The 14,520-nt window shown below is 36.5% G+C and overlaps 1 protein-coding gene across 4 annotated transcripts in view; it reads right to left on the bottom strand.

The window, feature by feature from the left end:
• The window catches only part of LOC128550214 (probable E3 ubiquitin-protein ligase HERC4), a 61,350-nt gene that overhangs the window by 46,189 nt on the left and 641 nt on the right, over positions 1-14,520 (bottom strand). The window lies entirely within an intron of this gene.

Raw genomic sequence — 14,520 nt, forward strand, 5'->3', positions numbered from 1 at the left:
ATAACTCTGGAACCCATGAAGGAATCTAGCCAGTTCAAGAAAGGAACCAAGATCTTGTGGTGATACAAGTTTTGTGCAAGTTTGGTTAAAATCAAATCATAAATGAAGCTGCTATTGTGCAGACAAGGTCAAAAAAGCTAATTTTGGCCCTTTCAGGGGCCATAACTCTGGAATCCATAAGGGGATCTGGCCGGTTCAAGAAAGGAACCGAGATCTTATGGTGACACAAGTTTTGTGCAAGTTTGATTAAATTCAAATCATACATAAAGCTGCTATTGTGCAGACAAGGTCAAAATAGCTAATTCTGGCCCTTTCAGGGGCCATCACTCTGGAACCCATAAAGGAATCTGGCCAGTTCAAGAAAGGAACCAAGATCATATGGTGATACAAGTTGTGTGCAAGTTTGGTTAAAATAAAATCATAAATGAAGCTGCTATTGTGCAGACAAGGTCAAAATAGCTAATTCTGGCCCTTTCAGGGGCCATAACTCTGGAACACATAAAGAAATCTGACCAGTTCAAGAAAGGAACCGAGATCTTAAGGTGATACAAATTGTGTGCCAGTTTGGTAAAAATCAAGTTATAAATAAAGCTGCTATTGTGCAGACAAGGTCAAAATAGCTAATTTTGGCCCTTTCAGGGGCCATAACTCTGGAACCTGTAATGGGATCTGGCCAGTTCAAGAAAGGAACCGAGATCTTATGGTGATACAAGTTGTGTGCAAGTTTGGTTAAAATACAAGAGCACCGCCTTGCGGGTGCTGACGCTCATCTGATTTTTTTTTGTGTAATAGAAATATTGTCCTACCCATGATTTTCTAAGTCTAAAAAGGGCCATCATTCTTGCAAAAAGCAGGATAGAGTTATGTTTCTTGATGTACAGTGTCCACTTATGATGGTGAAAAACTGTTGCAAGTTTTAAAGCAATAGCTTTGATAGTTTATGAGAAAAGTTGACTTAAACATAATACTCAACCAAGAAAATGATTTTCTAAGTCCAAATGGGGCAATAATTATTGCAAAAAGCAGGATGGAGTTATGTTGCTTGCTGTACAGGGTCAGCTTATGATGGTGAACAAGTGTTGCAAGTTTCAAAGCAATAGCTATGATAGTTTAAGAGAAAAAGTTGACCTAAACATAAAACTTAACCAAGAAATCTGATATTTTCTAAGTCCAAAAGGGGCCATAAATCTTGCAAAAAGCAGGACGAAGTTATGTTTCTTGCTGTACAGGGTCAACTTATGATGGTGAACAAGTGTTGCAAGTTTTAAAGCAATAGCTTTGATAGTTTAGGATAAAAGCTGACCTAAACATAAAACTTAACCAAGAAAACTGATTTTCTAAGTCCAAAAGGGGCAATAAATCCTGCAAAAAGCAAGATGGAGTTATGTTTCTTGATGTACAGGGTCAGCTTATGATGGTGAACAAGTATTCCAAGTTTCAAAGCAATAGCTTTGATAGTTTAGGAGGAAAGTTGACCTAAACATAAAACTTAACCAAGAAATCTGATATTTTCTAAGTACAAAAGGGGCCATAAATCTTGCAAAAAGCAAGATGGAGTTATGTTTCTTGCTATACAGGGTCAGCTTATGATGGTGAACAAGTATTCCAAGTTTCAAAGCAATAGCTTTGATAGTTTAGGATAAAAGCTGACCTAAACATAAAACTTAACCAGGCAACGCCGACGCAGACGCCGACGCCGACACTGACGCCGACGCCGACGCCGACAACCGCTCAAGTGATGACAATAACTCATCATTTTTTTTCAAAAAATCAGATGAGCTAAAAATCATAAATGAAACCACTATCGTGCAGACAAGAAATTGTTGACGGACGCACGCACGCACGAGACGGACGGACTGACGACGGACGAAGGGTGATCACAAAAGCTCACCTTGTCACTATGTGACAGGTGAGCTAAAAAGGTGTTTGTTATATGGGGTCATATGTGAGACATAAAAATCCAAAGGGTTTTAGCTTGGGCATGAATATTAAAAAAATTGCAGCTGTTCAATCCTCTCAAGGTAGTTGATCTACGGACACTACTACTAAAAGCATAACAGTGCTGTATTTTCAATGAACACAAACAATTGCAAAACTGTTGTACCCAAATGCACACACAAACATCTGTGAACACATTCAGTAACAAGAGCTCGTCGAACACAAAATGCCCCCCTTGATGCATTCAGTAATTGCACAAGGAACATAAATTATATGCTCACTGTAAACAAAAGTTCTACTGTTCTGGTTCAATCTGACCTTGACCTTTAACCCACTGACCTAAAAATCAACAGGTGTCATCTGCTGGTCATGATCAACCTCCCTATTAAGTTTTGTGATCCTAGGCCCAAGCATTCTCAGTTTAATTGCTCCAGGTCAATGTGACCTTCACTTCTGGCCTACTGACCTCAAAATCTAAAGGGGTCATCTACTGGTCATAATCAACCTTCCTATCAAGTTTCATGATCCTAGGCCCAAGCGTTCTTGAATTATCATCCGGAGACCGTTTAACTGTTCAGGGTCACTGTGACCTTGACCTTTGACATACTGATCTCAAAATCAATAGAGGTCATCTCCTGGTCATAACCAACCTCCCTATCAACTTACATGATCCTAGGCCCAAGTGTTATTGAGTTATCATCTGGAAACTGTTTAACTGTTCAGGGTCACTTGACCTTTGACCTACTGATCTCAAATTCTATAGGTGTCATCTGCTGGTCATGCCAAACCTCTCTATCGTCTTTCATGACCCTTGGCCTAAGCGTTCTCAAGTTATCGTCCAGAAACCGTTTAACTGTTCCTGGCCAAGGTGACCTTGACCTTTGACATAATGACCTCAAAATCAACAGGGGTCATCTGCTGGTCATGACCAACCTCCCTATCAATTTTCCTGATAACAGGGCCAAGCATTTCTTGAGTTATCGCCCGGAAACCATTTGAGCCGTGCCATGAGAAAACCAACATAGTGGGTATGCGACCAGCATGGATCCAGACCAGCCTGCGCATACGCGCAGTCTGGTCAGGCTCCATGCTGTTCGCTTTTAAAGCCTTTTGGAATTGGAGAAACTATTAGCGAACAGCATGGATCCTGACCAGACTGCGCGGATGCGCAGGCTGGTCTGGATCCATGCTGGTCGCATACCCACTATGTTGGTTTTCCCATGGCACGGCTCATTTTACTGTTCCTGGTCACTGTGACCTTGACCTTAGACATACTGACCTCAAAATCATTAGGGGTCATCTGCTGGTCATGACCAACCTCCCTATCAACATTCATGATCCTAGGCCCAAGCGTTATAAAACCGTTCAACTATTCAGTGTCACTGTGACCTTGACCTTTGACATACAGATCTCAAAATCAATAGGGGTCATCTGCTGGTCATGACCAACCTCCCTATCAACTTTCATGATCCTAGGCCCAAGCGTTATTGAGTTATCATCCGGAAAATGTTTAACTGTTCAGAGTCACTGTGACCTTGAACTTTGACATACAGATCTCAAAATCAATAGGGGTCATCTGCTGGTGATGACCAACCTTCCTATCAACTTTCATGATCCTTGGCCCAAGCGTTCTTGAGTTATGATCCGGAAACGGATTGGTCTACATTCCGACCGAACGACATCTGCAAAACAATATACCCCTTCTTCTTTGAAGGAGGGTCGAAGGGGAGGGGGGTGCATAATAAGTATCTGCTCTGTTCCAATTCAATATCTGATCCCATGACACAAGAACGAAGGATATTTAAAGCTTAACATTTACTTAATTTGTTCAAATGTTACTGCATTTGCAATTCAATTGGAAATAACCAATAAAATACATAAATCACAAAACATTAAGCTGACAGGAAAATACTGGTTTCTAGACGTCTCAAAATCTTAGTTTTAGAAATATAACAAATTCAATTTGAGTGTCAAATTATCTACGGACACTACGAAATATGTTATTTATATGCCAACTATGGCTTTGCCTACATGACTTTTTTTGTGATATATAAATTTATTAAAAATATTAACATTTTTGTATTCTACAATGCACAGAGTTCTGTTAACAATGCTTTTCAAGATAAATATTACATGTTTTGAAGATTAAACATTGAAATAGAAGAAAAAACAATTTTAAGTACTACTTATGACAATTTCTTTTTGATTCTGATGTGCTTTTAGTTAAACTTGCAACTTATTGACATGTAAATGCATTTTCTAGGACCTAGAGGTAATGTCTGAAACAAAATCTGAACAACAAAACAGTCAAATAACTATTAATAAATGTTCAAAACAACCGTCCGAAAGATCTACGCACACTACCAAATACGTTATTGTTTGTATGTGTAGGTTGGCAGCCCTTATTACATGTATTTAAACAAGTGCTTTTGCCACTGTACTCATGAGTCACACAACATCAAGCTGCACAAAATGAATGAACTGGCACCCAGAAAAGTGCTATTCAAATATTCCAGTTCAAATATAACCACAAAGTCACAAGATATGTATTAATTTTAACCGGAACTAAGAATAAAGTAAAATAAGGTGGCATACATGCTTAGCCAGCACTACAGACACTAAGCACTACAGACACTAAGCACTACAGACACTGAGCACTACAGACACTAAGCACTACAGACACTAAGCACTACAGACACTAAGCACTACAGACACTGTCTTCAGGTTTAGCCTGTGCTAGAACAACCCAAGCATATATGAGATTCTATTCAGCTGAAACACTCAGCACTCTAATGTCACATATTCTAAATGCAATCAGCACACCAGACATCAAAGACTGAAGAGATTACACAAACAAAAGACAATGGAATCTGTTTATTTCACAGATTTTCGCTTTTTATATTTATTTCAGCTGTAATGTATCAAGTAGCATTCTTAAATTTCAGTTTCCGGACAACTGCAGTAAAAATTCTATCTATATCATTTAGTTTCTCTTTGTGTAGAAAGTGCCTTTCTTTAATTTTAGTTTCCATTTGTATGGGTAATAAAAGTTGAAATTTCTATCTATATTTTTTAGTTTCTCTGTTTATAGGAAGTGCAAGATCATGTAACATCCATTTACTGATTTCAGCTGTTCTCAGTACAGAAAATGACTTTTCTCACGGTATTTAGTTTCTCTTTGTAAAGGTAGTGCAAATTATTTGAAAATTATATATAACTACATTAGTTACTCCCTCTGTAGGCTGTTGAAGAAAATGAAATACCCATCCAGGGTTTTCCCTCGGGTTTTTTATTTGGGAGTCCATGGACTCTCATGGCTGCTAATTTAAGGGTCCCTAATAATTTTTGGGGGTCCACAAATTATTGATCTTGAAAATGGACATTATTACTATAAAAATTTAACCTAAAACCGAATGAACTTAATTGTATCTTTTTAATTTAGATAGCAGTTGATTCAATATTTCGGAATGGTATCTTTCAAAATGGCATGAGCTTCTCAATTCAGACTGATTACAAAAGGTGTGATAGTCTTTTTGTTATGATCAAATGGCCAGTAATTACCGGCAATTAACGTGTCACCTCGTGTCAATTATGTTGTTCACAGTTTTATCTCGGTTAAAGATAATACTCGATCCTTAATTAGTATCATAATTTCTGTGATTTATTAATGTTTTTTCATCAAAATACTTTAAATTTATATGAAATTAATGTTGTTTAAATAAAAAAATAAACCATTCGATCTTTTACGGAACGTAACGGCAATCTTAGATTTTAGCGGTGACAATTAGCGCGGAGAGTAGTTTCCCTTTACCAAAATGGCGAACATCGATAACAAAACTTGTTAGTTGGAAAATCGTCTATACCTGTGTATAATGAGCACCCACGATTCAGTGATGGTCCCGGTGTTAAAAAACTGCGCATTTTACATGGGTATCTGCGCAAAGGAGGCTTCAGTGCAAAGGAGTTTCGTGACCGATTTTGCAGGTCCAGTGGGACGCATCTAGGCACTAAAAAGGCAGTGGCTATGATTACGGTACCGTAATCCTAGCCTCAGGTTCTAGGATTACGGAAGTTCCGTATTCCTAGACAACCCTATGAGAATAGGCTAGGATTACGGAAGTATTAAAGAGGCATCAAATTTTTGTTAGGACATGCATAAATCAGGTTGGGGAAGGTATTAAATTTAGCAAATTTAGCTATTTATAGCTAATATAGCTACATATGGCTAAAAAGTGAACAAAAGAAATGTATATTTTTCTCACCCTTGCTCATATTTTCAGCACGAGCATCCTATCACTGTGTCCATCTATTCCACACAATTTTCTACATAGAATTGATCAATCAAGTACAATATTTACCGTTGCAGTTATTGTTAATTGCTTTTTTTAATTGGAGAATTAAGCCCAGTTGTGCCAGTAACCACAATAGCCTGTATTAAACACCTAGGGTGACTTTAAGGCCAATGTAAATTGAATGAAAGTTTAACATCCCCTGAATAGTAGTTTTCTGCCCATTACTGGATCTATTTCAAAGTATTTTGATATTACATAAATTTTTGATCGTTTAGTTTATGCTACAAGTATGCACAATTTTGTTTAATTGCAATTAATGTCAGTTAGTTATTGTTGACACAAACACTGAACACAAAAACAACTTGTCTTAGCCTAACAACAATGTGATGACCATGCAGTGTTTATATATGACATTAAGCTGGTAGGAGGAAATCATGTGTAACTGTATTATTGCATGGAATTTCCATGAAAAATGTGCAAGTTTAAATCTTCATTCAATTCTTTTCACCTCCCTTGGATTGGTTACACATTATACATGCCAGCTATAAAACATGTTGTGTGATATCACAGATCTTTCACAAACCACAACTTTCTGAACATATTTTCATAGATGTGTTAAGAGTGCTTAAGAAAGAAGAGCTGAAAATTAGCAAAATTGTGAAAAATAATGTTTGTTTTGTGTACTTATCAGATAATTTACTTTGTGAGTTGCTAGGATAAATTGAAATTATTTCTGAAAAAACGCATCGGTAAATATTTTATTTTATTTCTCCAAAATGTTACAAATGCCAACTTCAGTTAATATGCAAGTAACTAATATACACCTATTTTCAGTTTAAGAGCAATTAATGGAAATGTGCAGTTCTTTTGTTCACTTTTTAGCCATATGTAGCTATATTAGCTATAAATAGCTAAATTTGCTAAATTTAATACCTTCCCCAACCTGTAAATGGCATTGTAAACTTATTAATTTCACTTAATTTCACCAATATTTCGGGCTATCGATCGGCCGTTTTGAGTTAGTATAATCTTAATGGCGGTGCGAAGAAATATAGAATTATCTATATTTCGTATATACCTGCATTTTAAAATTCAAAGTATATAATTTTTCTTTTAAATCTAACTTTGACACTCATATTTTTAATATATTTCCGCGCGCCGCCATAAACATTATAGGCTCCAACATTATACTAACCCAAAATGGCGGATAGATAACACGAAATAATAAGGCAGGCATGAAAAATTAAGTGAAATAAGTAAGTTTACAGCATCATTTATGCATGTCCAAACATACACTTTATGCCTCTTGAAATACTAAAGCCTATCCACGTAGGGTTGTCTAGGAATACGGAACTTCCGTAATCCTAGAACCGGAGGCTAGGATTACGGTACCGTAATCGTAGCCACTGCCCACTAAAAAACCCGAGTTCAAAGCAGTAAAAGCGCTTCAGGGACGCAGAAAACCTGCGTCCGGGAAAACCCTGCCCATCGTTGATTTCAGTTATCTTGAATACAGACAATGACCTTTCTTTCTTAAAGATGCAGGTTCTAAATCTGTTCAAGATATCATTTTTCTTTGTATCCAGACAGAGGCTACCTCACCAAATGTAGTGCTGACTGAGGATGTATGCAACCTTACTTTTACTTTATTTTTGTTTTCTATTAAAATTGATACCTTTAAAATATATACGAATCACTGCCTTAGGACTAAGGTAAATATCTCCTAGTAAATTAGAATATAAAATTTTGTTTCAAGCATGATACATCTTTAATTTATTTTATTCATTTGGGTTTTATGGCGCACCAACACAGTATAGGTTATATGGCGCCAAACTGGACTACAAATTTTGGTTTCACATCTCATTTACATTGAAATAAAAACATGAGGTATGGAATCAAAATTTGCATGCCTGCTGGAATCACAGAGTTACAGCAAAACCTATTAAGACCCTATTAGTCGCCTCTTACGATCATGCAAGGGTAAGGCAGTGGTTCCAATTCTTTTCAAAGTTTTTTCAAGGATGTAGATACATTTTAAAAAAAAAGTCTTTACAATAAATACAGACTTTAAGTTAATGGAACTGTTAATTCTAAATGAAACTCTGTATGTAGAAGTGCCGGATTGTGATGATGCTTGCTGCAGTCGAGTGTGGTTGTGCTCAACTTAAATAAAAATATTCATACAATGTACTACATTTAAACATGACTTGTGGTTACATTTTATTGGAATGTTTTAACAACACTTTTCTGCGTGCTATTTCATTCATTTTATTATATACAACTTGATGTTGTGTGATTCATGGACACAGTGGCAAAAGCTTGTTATAGTGGCTGCCAACCTACACATATAAAAAGCAGGTCTTTCTTTTAGCGCCCATATCTATCAACTAAACTTGAAAAATACTTTATCTTGAACATATGTAAGTATAAGCCTTAAAGATTGTAGTGTCCATAGATCACTAAACCCTGAAACAAAAATGAACAGCAAGAGGCTTCTTTTGCAATAACATGTTCAAGAATCTAATGTATTTTATTGAAAAGGTGTTTATGCATTAAAACAAGTCCTTTTGAAACTAGAGCTATCACTAAAGGTGATGAATATACCCCCCGCATGCACTGACACAGTACATTGCAATTTGACGCACACAAGATTGCATAATCATGTGGACTGGATTGTATATAGACTGTATGTATACAGTATAGTAACAAACAAGAGCACCGCCTTGCGGGTGCTGACGCTCATCTGATTTTTTTTGTATAATAGAAATATTGTCCTACCCATGATTTTCTAAGTCTAAAAAGGGCCATCACTCTTGCAAAAAGCAAGATAGAGTTATGTTTCTTGATGTACAGTGTCCACTTATGATGGTGAAAAACTGTTGCAAGTTTTAAAGCAATAGCTTTGATAGTTTATGAGAAAAGTTGACTTAAACATAATATTCAACCAAGAAAATGATTTTTCTAAGTCCAAAAGGGGCAATAATTATTGCAAAAAGCAGGATGGAGTTATGTTGCTTGCTGTACAGGGTCAGCTTATGATGGTGAACAAGAGTTGCAAGTTTTAAAGCAATAGCTTTGATAGTTTAGGAGAAAAGTTGACCTAAACATAAAACTTAACCAAGAAATCTGATATTTTCTAAGTACAAAAGGGGCCATAAATCTTGCAAAAAGCAAGATGGAGTTATGTTTCTTGCTATACAGGGTCAGCTTATGATGGTGAACAAGTATTCCAAGTTTCAAAGCAATAGCTTTGATAGTTTAGGAGAAAAGCTGACCTAAACATAAAACTTAACCAGGCAACGCCGACGCCGACAACCGCTCAAGTGATGACAATAACTCATCATTTTTTTTCAAAAAATCAGATGAGCTAAAAACAAGTAAATTCGATGAATTGGTATCCCCCGCCGAAAGGGTTTGTGGTGAGGAATGGCAAAAAAATATATCCAGCAAAAAGTTAAGGATGTTAATAAGAAGCAAATAATTTCATTAGTCAAAGTCAATTTAACAGAAATCAAATGTTTAATAAAAGAGTACATAATAAATGTATGATACTTTGATCCTGACTAAAGAATTTATTTTGAATGGGATATGCTTAGCTTACTGTAGTAAGCTTAGCTTTTAAAATTAAATGCAGTTAATTGAAATGTGAGCTTGAAGTTTAACTGGAACGAAATATTGTCTTTGAGTGGTTTGGCACCAGGTTTTGCTGTTTAACATGTACATTTGAACTTAAAAGAACAGATGTTCTTAAGAGAACACAGGTAAGGTATCATGAACATGGCTGAGGACAAGGTTTATGCAGTCACAACTTAATATATTTATTTTCTTAGGGGGTGGGGGTGCGGGGGAATGGGAGAGGAAACAAAATTTCACATGTTGATTATAAATATTGATGGAAAATTAAAAATGAAAAAAAAAAAAGGGTAAAAGGGTGAAGTTGGTGGTGTGTGGGGGTGGGGGGGGGGGGGGGGGGGGGGGGCGGGGCGGCAGAGGATGCATGATCAGTGGTGGGCATGACTGGGTGGAGGAGTGAGGTGGGGGAATGGTACAACTTGCATGTTGATAAATAATCATGGAAGGTTTGAAAAAAATCTAAAATGAGAAATGAAAAAAAAAAAAAAAAAATTTTTTTTGGAGGCGGGTGGGGAGGGGAGGGGGGTTGGGAGGGGGAGGGGGTGTGACCAAGGCAAGTGGGGGGCGCGGCGGCAGAGGATGCATGATCAGTGGTGGGCATGACTGGGTGGAGGAGTGAGGTGGGGGAATGGTACAACTTGCATGTTGATAAATAATCATGGAAGGTTTGAAAAAAATCTAAAATGAGAAATGAAAAAAAAAAAAAAAATTTTTTTTTGGAGGGGGGGGGGGTTGGGAGGGGGAGGGGGTGTGACCAAGGCAAGTGGGTGACCAGGTGTGGGTGCGCAACTTCACATGTTTATAATAAATGTTCACAGAAAAGAATGAAAGAAATTTAATGAATTTGTTATGTACAAATATGTTGATTTTTAGAAAATTAAAGGGCAATAACTCTAAAGTTACAAAAGAAACCCGTTCGAAATTGTGTGTGCACAACCACATTATAGTGCTCTAATTCTGTTAAAGTTTCATAGTTCAAGGTCAAATATATCAAAAGTTATGATGCAGAAATTGCCATATCTATAGATCTATAGTACCCTATATAGTTAACACGGGAAACTTCTAAGGGCCATAACTCTGGCGTTACTTGGGCAATCTGTCTGAAACTTGATGGGCCCCATAACCTCATTGTGGTATATGAAGTTTGTTTAAAAAAAATTAAATAAGGAATTTTTTTTGGGGGGGAGGGGGGGAGGGGGATAGGGAGGGAAGGTAAGGGGGTGACCAGGTGTGGGTACACAACTTCACATGTTTACAATAAATTTTCATGGAAAAGGATGAACGAAATTTGATGAAATTCTACCAAATGGTAAGTTTGTTATGTACAAATATGTGGATTTTTATACAATTAAAGGGCAATAACTCTTAATTTACAAATAAATCCGAACGAAACTGTGTGTACACAACCACATTATGGTGATCTAAATTCTGTTTAAGTTTCATAGTTCTAGGTCAAATATATAAAAAATTATGATGCAGAAATTGCCATATTTATAGTACCCTATATAGTTAACACTAGAAATTTTTAAGGGCCATAACTCTGGTGTTACTTGGGCAATCTGACTGAAACTTGACGGGCCACAAGAACTCATAGTGGTGAACATGTATATGAAGTTTTAAATAAATATTCCCAACCATTTCATAGATATGGCTCCGGACAGACGGAAAGACGGACGGATGGACAACGCCAAAACTATATCCCTCCGACTTTCGTCAGGGGATAACAAAGTCCCATAACTATGCAGAATATTTATCTAAAAGAACGTAACATGCACCATGCACAACTAGGGTTGGTACTGATCACTTGTGTGAAGTTTCATTAAATTGTGTCAAGGGGATGAGGAGAGATGGTGCGCACAAGATTGTGTCTATGTATATAGTATAGTAACAAAAAACAAAGTCCCGTAACTCTGCAAAAAAATTTTCTGAAAGAACCTAACATGCCCCATGCATAACTACTGTTGTTACTGATCACTTGTGTGAAGTTTCATTAAATTGTTTCAAGGGGATGAGTAGAGATGGTGCGCACAAGATTGTGTCTACGGACAGACAGACAGACAACCTGAAACCAGTATACACCCCCTTACATTTTTGTTGTCGGGGGTTACAAAAAACTTGATGTCATTTTTTTTAAGTTTTCAAGCATATACATGTATTAAGATTTTAGAAGCAAATGATGCATTGATACTGATTTATTCAAATATTAAGCAGAATACATAAGCCTTAGATGATAAATATTATTTATTTAGTTGAAAACAATAAAACATATACGACAATATTTCCTGCCTCTTATTTGCAAAATTACTTGACTTTAAAAGTGTGATCTACGGACACTACCATCTACGGACAAATTTGAACTGAAAAAAATGCAGAAAGCTAAGGTTTCAAGCTCTACTTTTTTCATTGATATTGCCAGAGTCTGAAACAGAAAACAGTAGAAACATATCAATAGCTCGTACATTTTTATAGAAAAACATGCTTAAAAATGCTATCTACAGACACTACCAAACGGTGTACTCCGATTATTAGTTCCTGAAGCTTAACTAGAGTTTTGGCAAGTTTTTGTATCTGTTTTAAGGATACATAATCACCATGATCACTGGTGTCATATAAAATAATGATTATGAACATGTTTTGTTAGATATTGCTTTTACATCTTCACAAACTCAACAAATGTAATAACTGAAAAAGCATAACAGCGACAACATTTCCCCAAAAGATGCTATCTGTGAAAATACTCAATATGCTAATGAATGGCATCAACAAAACGTTACCTGAGATGTATAATTATACATTGGTAACCTTAAAATTGGTTTCTTTTCACATATTTCTCTACAACACATTTTCAGTTTTTGGCTTGTTTAAAATGACACAGCATAACATCAAAAAATGGCCCTTCTAGCATTAATTTATGCATAATATCTTTAGGACAGTGAGTCGAAACCTAACAGTGTTATACATGCTAAGAAAGCTTGGAACAAGCTCTAAACAATGCCACTAATTATATTATATTTACTTTTTATTGTAAAGAGATGCATCAGCTCATTCTACTTTCCTTATCTGATCTTGTTTTAGCCGCTAAGTATATTGGTCTTCCAAGAAATATAATTCATCATTTATGATAAAACATGTCGATACATGAATGTGCCAATGATATCGCGAAAGTGGTAATTTAGAGTTTTTGCCGAAGAACGTACTGAAATAATGCTTTTTCTAAGTTGCGGCATTGTTTACCTGCTATTTTCGTATGGTTTTCCAAAGTAATTGAAAAAAGTGCTTAGATCTGCTGGAAAATGAATAGCAAAGAGTATTTCATAATACTCGGAGCACATCTTGCGCTATATGCCGTCCTTGAGAATGATTTTCAAATAATTTAACAGAAAAATATTATTTTCTTACCCAAAATCACCAAAACCGCTCCATTTGATCCGAGATCAATTAAGCATTACTGATCCGGTTTTTCAAGGTAACGATTGGACTCGGTGTATATGCAGCACTAGTCCAACTAATTGTACTTGAGTCGCGATATTGTGATAACTTTTGCATAGGTCAATATCTCTCCTCCACGTACAACATAAGAAGGACCTTTTCTGTGTTGAACCTTCCACGACGATTCTACGCGGCAATTTTAAAATCGCACTTTAACTATTAAACAAAGAGCTGCGTTCAATAAACGCTTGATGCCCCAGTGGCATCCTTGTCGATAGATTTTGCACCTAAGTCCAAAACGAGGTCAAGGTCAAACTGAGGTCAGGTGATGTTTGAAGATGAGGAATGGCCACAGTTTACATCTGTATTAGTATCAATTCATTCTTGTAAGGGGTATTGATGCTAGACGAAAAGGTCCCATTTGGTTAACCAAGAGATGGCCCATATAAAGCAACCTAGAAGTCCAAAATGAGGTCAAGGTCAAAATGAGGTCAGGTGATGTCTGAAGATGAGGAATGGTCACAGGTTACATCTGCATTTAAGTATCAAGTCATTCTAAGGGGTATTGATGCTAGACGAAACGGTCCCATTTGGTTAACCTCGTATGGACGGAAGTTCCTACATATGGATACTTATGTGGCTACTCTTTTGTTCTCTCTATTGTTCTTTAAGCCACGTAAGAGAAAAATAGCTACATAAAAGCCTTACGGAATGAATGACATCAAAGAAAAAGTACAATTACCTATTGTTCCTAGAGCCACCTAAGTAAGCAGATGTGAGCTCGGACGAACGAACGAACGAACGGACGGACAGGACAATCACTATATGCCTCCCGCATCAGTAGATGCTGGGGGCATAAAAACAAAAATATTAGTGAAATTTTAAGATACCTGGGAAGAATATTCATTTTTAACTTCCATTCAATTGACGTTTATGTGAATAAATGGCAAAACACGATCAAGTTTATCACTGTTTTAATCAACGCACCCTAAAGTTTACATATATATTTTACATGGCTCCGATTCGTGTCACATGATCGATAATGACCAACCATGTACTGAGTGTATATAATGGCGGGCATGTAATACAGCGAGGTAGCCAAAATGAAACATTATAGTGTTTACGCATTACTACTGTTTTACAGTTATATTTAGAAACCATAATTATAATTCAATTTTATTTTGTTTTATGGTTTCATCTTTTAAGTATGTTGACTGATGTGTTTTTA

Source organism: Mercenaria mercenaria, chromosome 2, assembly GCF_021730395.1.
Source record: "Mercenaria mercenaria strain notata chromosome 2, MADL_Memer_1, whole genome shotgun sequence".
In the NCBI taxonomy this organism is placed as follows: Eukaryota; Metazoa; Mollusca; class Bivalvia; order Venerida; family Veneridae; genus Mercenaria; species Mercenaria mercenaria.